Source organism: Eleginops maclovinus, chromosome 20 (genome assembly GCF_036324505.1).
Source record: "Eleginops maclovinus isolate JMC-PN-2008 ecotype Puerto Natales chromosome 20, JC_Emac_rtc_rv5, whole genome shotgun sequence".
NCBI lineage: Eukaryota > Metazoa > Chordata > Actinopteri > Perciformes > Eleginopidae > Eleginops > Eleginops maclovinus.
In genome coordinates, this window is record NC_086368.1 from 219,369 (window position 1) to 225,807 (window position 6,439).

Sequence of the window (6,439 nt, forward strand, 5' to 3'; positions counted from 1 at the left end):
TTTTTTTTTTTGGTTTTTGACGTATATATCTGTGTGTGGTACGGGCACTCTGAGATTCCCTTGGAATGAAGAGTGCATTACAAATTAAATATATTATTATTATTATATATTTTTTACGTAAGGGGGGACCCTTATCAAAAAACTTAATGGTTACGTAAGGGGGGACCCTTATCAAAAAACTTAATGGTTACGTAAGGGGGGGACCCTTATCAAAAAACATAATTTTTACGTTAGGGGGGACCCTTATCAAAAAACATAATGGTTAAGTAAGTGGGGACCCTTATCCAAAAACTATTTTTTACGTAAGGGGGGACCCTTATCGAAAGATATATTTGTTACGTAAAGGGGGACCCTTATGAAAAAACAAATTTTTACGTAACGGGGGACCCTTATCAAAAAACTATTTTTTACGTAAGGGGGATAATTATGAGAAAATGTATTTCACTTATCAAAAGATATATTTTTTACGTAAAGGGGGACCCTTATTCAAAAACATAATTTTTCATAAGGGGCGACCCTTATCAAAAAACAAAAATTCTACGTAAGGGGGGACCCTTATCAAAAAACATAAATTTTACTTAAGGGGGTGCCCTTATCCAAAAATATTTTTTACGTAAGGGGGGACCCTTATCCAAAAACATAATTTTTACGTAAGGGGTGACCCTTATCTGAAAATGTATTTCCCTCATCTAATGAAATATTTTTTGCGTATGGGGGGACACTTATCAAAAAACATAATTTTTAAGTACGGGGGGACCCTTCTCAAAAAACATAATTTTTACGTAAGTGGGGACCCTTATCAAAAAACTATTTTTTACATAAGGGGGGGACCCTTTTTAAAAAACTTTTTTTTACGTAAGGGGGGACCCTTATCATCCTCCTGGACCTGACTGCTGCATTTGACACAGTGGATCACACTATCCTCTTAGAGCGCCTCCACACAACCATTGGGCTATCAGACTCTGCACTCAAGTGGTTTCGGTCCTACCTTTCTGACAGAACTGAATATGTCTCCTTGGGAAGATGCAAGTCCAGACTGCTCCCTGTCTCCTGTGGTGTTCCACAAGGGTCAGTCCTGGGCCCCATCCTCTTCATTATGTACATGCTACACCTCGGTCGTGTCATCAGCAGACATAATATGTCTTTTCACTGTTATGCTGACGACACACAACTTTACATTAAAACTGCCCCAATCCCCTCTGCAGCCACGTCATGTCTCACCACCTGCCTTGGGGAGATAAAGGCATGGATGAACAACAACTTTCTCCAGTTAAACAGTAGCAAAACCGAAGCCCTTCTTGTTGGCACTCCACATCAGATTCAGTCATCCTCCATAACTCAACTCACTTTTGACACTCAGGTCATACCCCTCTCCTCCACAGTCACGAATTTGGGAGTTAAGTTTGACCCTCACCTGACGTTTAATGACCACATAAACCACCGGTTCAAAACTTCCTTTTACCACCTCAAAAACATCTCCAAACTTCACCCCACCTTAACCCTGTCAGATGCAGAGAAGCTCGTCCACGCCTTTATATCATCAAGACTGGACTACTGTAATTCACTCTTCACTGGGATCACTGGCAAAAATATCCAAAAGCTGCAATACATCCAAAACAGCGCTGCCAGGATCCTGATGAGAGTTCGGAAATATGAGCACATAACACCGATTCTTCACTCACTACACTGGCTTCCTGTCCCATTCCGGATTGACTACAAAGTCCTCCTGCTCACCCATAGATGCATAAATGGGCATGCACCCCCCTACCTACAGGAACTGATTACTCCCCAAACCTCCAACCGCACCCTTAGATCCCAAAACAGCTTGCTCCTCCGGGTCCCCAACACCAAGCTCCGAACCATGGGCGACCGGGCCTTTAGCTCTGCAGCCCCGCGCCTATGGAACAGCCTCCCTGACCACCTAAGGGAAACACAGACTCTGGGCTCTTTTAAAAATGGCCTAAAAACATTTCTATTCAAAAAGGCGTTTTTGACACAGTAATAGATTACTGTCAGCTATTTCTTATGTGCTACTGTTGATTTGCTGTTTTTTTTCTACTATGTATCTGTTTACTAGGTTTTTTATTAGTGTTTTGACTGTACAGTGGTATGCAAAAGTTTGGGCACCCCTTAGGAAAACCACTGCATCAGTTTGTCACTTGCTGAGCTTTTGAAGCAGCAACTTCATTTTAACATATGTTATACCTTATGGTAACAGAAACATCTCAGTAGTGAAATAACTTTTATTGGTCAAACAGAAACATGTTTATGTGCATTCAAACAAAAATAGGCATGTGCATAAATTTGGGCACCCCTAAGAAATAATTCCATTAATATTTAGTATTGCCTCCTTTTGCTGCAATAACGGCCTGTAGACGCCTCCTGTAGCCACAGACAAGTCCCTTAAGCCTGGCAGGTGGTATTTTGGCCCATTCTTCCACACAAAACGTCTCCAGTTCAGTCAGGTTTCTTGGCCTCCGTGCATGGACAGCCTTCTTCAAATGAATCCATACATTTTCAATGATGTTAAGGTCTGGGGACTGGGATGGCCATTCCAGAACATTGTACCTGTGCTTCTGCATGAATTCCTTGGTGGATTTTGATCGGTGCTTAGGATCATTGTCCTGCTGAAAAATCCAACCCCGGCGTAGCTTCAACTTTGTGACTGACTCTAGAACATTCTTGTCAAGAATCTCCTGGTACTGTAAGGAATTCATGTGGCCCTCAACTTTAACAAGTTTTCCAGTACCTGTGCTAGCCACACAGCCCCATAACATGATAGATCCTCCACCAAATTTTACAGTGGGCAACAAGTTCTTTTCATTGAATGCAGTGTGTTTTTTTCGCCATGCATACCTGTTCATGTTATGACCAAATAACTCAATCTTGGTCTCATCTGACCACAGTATTTTGTTCCAAAATGCTTCTGGCTTGTCCAGATGTGCTTTTGCATACCTCATGCGACTCTTCTTGTGATTAACACTCAGGAAAGGCTTTTTGCACATCACCCTTCCAATGAGCTCTTCCTGGTGCAAAGTACGCTGGATTGTGGAACGGTGAACAACTACACCATCAGCAGCCAGATGTTGTTGTAGTTCTCTGGAGGTGGTCTGTGGCTTCTCTGTGACCATTTTCACCATCCTTCGCCTGTGCCTTTCCCCTATTTTTGTCGGCCTACCACATCTTTCCTTCACACGGACTGTTCCTGTGGCCTTCCATTTCACAACTACGTTTCTGACTGTGGAGACAGACAGTTTAAACCTGTCAGATAATTTTTTGTACCCTTCTCCTAATTTATAATGTTGGATTATCTTAGCTTTCAGGTCAGTGGAGAGTTGTTTTGAGGTCCCCATCTTGCCACTCCCTAAGAAAGAACCTAGGCCAGGCACAGCCAGCTATGACCTATGTTAAATAGCCTTTTTCATGATTGGTTCCACCTGTCTTTGTAATTGAAGGTCTAATGAGCTAATCAAAGCAATTTTGTGCAGCAACCTGTCAGCTATAAATCCGTACAGGTGTTGAAATGAATGCTATTATAAGGGTGCCCAAACTTTTGCACATCCCATTTTTTGCATTTTATTTTATTATAATAAAACTATGTAATGCTACCCTAAGAATTTTGGTCTGGAAAACACTAAAACGTCTACATCTTTGTAGGACAACAAATGTTGTTGCTGTGATCTTCTATTATAAAGGAAAAGCAAATTGTCATGAAATCTCAGAGGGGTGCCCAAACTTTTGCATACCACTGTATATACACTGTGTGTAGGTACTGTGGCACTCTGAGATTCCCTTGGAATGAAGAGTGCATTACAAATTAAATATATTATTATTATTATTATTATTATTATTATTATTATTATTATTATTATTATTATTATTATTATTATTATTATTATTATTATTATTATTATTATATATTTTTTACGTAAGGGGGGACCCTTATCAAAAAACTTAATGGTTACGTAAGGGGGGACCCTTATCAAAAAACTTAATGGTTACGTAAGGGGGGGACCCTTATCAAAAAACATAATTTTTATGTTAGGGGGGACCCTTATCAAAAAACATAATGGTTAAGTAAGTGGGGACCCTTATCCAAAAACTATTTTTTACGTAAGGGGGGACCCTTATCGAAAGATATATTTGTTACGTAAAAGGGGACCCTTATGAAAAAACAAATTTTTACGTAAGGGGGGGATAATTAAGAGAAAATGTATTTCTCTTATCAAAAGATATATTTTTTACGTAAAGGGGGACCCTTATTCAAAAACATAATTTTTCATAAGGGGCGACCCTTATCAAAAAATAAAAATTTTAAGTAAGGGGGGACCCTTATCAAAAAACATAAATTTTACTTAAGGGGGGGCCCTTATCCTAAAATTATTTTTTACTTAGGGGGGACCCTTATCCAAAAACATAATTTTTACGTAAGGTGTGACCCTTATCTGAAAATGTATTTCCCTCATCTAATGAAATATTTTTTGCGTAAGGGGGACCCTTATCAAAAAACATAATTTTTAAGTAAGGGGGGACCCTTATCAAAAAACATATTTTTTACGTAAGTGGGGAACCTTACCAAAAAACTATTTTTTACATAAGGGGGGGACCCTTTTTAAAAAATGTATTTCCCTCATCTAATGAAATATTTTTTTACGTAAGGGGGGACCCTTATCAAAAAATGTATTTCCTTCATCTAATGAAATATTTTTTTACGTAAGGGCGGACCCTTATAAAAAACATAATTTTTTACGTAAGGGGGGACCATTATCAAAAAAACATAATTTTTAGGTAAGGGGGGGACCCTTATCAAAAAAACATTAATTTTTAAGTAAGGGGGGACCCTAATCAAAAAACATAATTTTTACGTAAGGGGGGACCCTTATCCAAAAACATATTTTTTACGTAATAGGGGACCCTATTCAGAAATGTATTTCCATCGTCTAATGAACTTTTTTTGCGTAAGGGGGGACCCTTATCAAAAAACTATTTTTTACGTAAGCGGGAACCCTTACCAAAAAAACATAATTTTTACGTAAGGGGGTACCCTTCTGAGAAAATGTATTTCTCTTATCCAAAAACTATTTTTTACGTAAGGGGGGACCCCTTTTTAAAAAATGTATTTGCCTCATCTAATGAAATATTTTTTACGTAAGGGGGGACCCTTATCCAAAAATATAATTTTTCATAAGGGGCGACCCTTATCCAAAACTTTTTTTTACGTAAGGGGGACCCTTATCCAAAAATATAATTTTTCATAAGGGGCGACCCTTATCCAAAAACTATTTTTTACGTAAGGGGGGACCCTTATCCAAAAATATTATTTTTTCATAAGGGGCGACCCTTATCCAAAAACTATTTTTACGTAATGGGGACCCTTATCCAAAAAGCATAATTTTTACGAAAGGGGGGGACCCTAATCAGAAAATGTATTTCCCTCGTCTAATGAACTTTTTTTTGGGTAAGGGGGGACCCTTATCAAAAAACATAATGGTTACGTAAGGGGGGACCCTTATCAAAAAAACATGATTTTTACGTAAGTGGGGACCCTTATCCAAAAACTATTTTTTACGTAAGTGGGGACCCTTATCAAAAAACTATTTTTTACGTAAGTGGGGACCCTTATCAAAAAACATAATTTTTACGTAAGTAGGGAACCTTATCAAAAAAACAATTTTTTACGTAAGGGGGGACCCTTATCAAAAGATATATTTTTTACGTAAGTGGGGACCCTTATCAAAAAACATAATTTTTACGTAAGGGGGGACCCTTATAAAAAAAACTTTTTTTTTTTCCCAAAGGGGGGGCCCCTTAGGGGAAAAAATGTATTTCCCTTTAAAAAAAAAAAAGGATGTTTTTTTTTTGGGAAGGGGGGGACCCTTTTATAAAAAAGAAATTTTTTTTAAAAAGGGGGGGCCCCTTTATCAAAAAACAAATTTTTTATTTAAGGGGGGGGCCCCCTTATTCAAAAACAAAATTTTTTCAAAAACGTAAGGGGGGACCCTTATAAAAAGATTTTTTTAAAAAAGTGGGGCCCCTTATAAAAAAAAAAAATTTTAAACCCTTAAAGGGGCCTTTAACCTTACCCAAAAACTTTTCTTTAAAACGTAAGGGGGGCCCCTTTAATCAGAAAATTATTTCCCTCATCTAAAAAAATATTTTTTATGAAAAAGGGGGCCCCTTAAAAAAGATATATTTTTACGAAAGTGGGGACCTTATCAAAAAAAATTTTTTTTTAGGAAGGGGGGGACCCTTACCCAAAAAACCCAAATTTTTACGTAAGGGGGACCCCAAACAAAAAATTTGATTTTTTCCCTCCAAATGAAATATTTGTTACGAAAAGGGGGGACGCTTATAAAAAGATATATTTGTTAGAAAGGTGGGGACCCTTATAAAAAAAATTTAATTTTTTAAACTTAGGGGGGCCCCCCCCTTAAAAAAA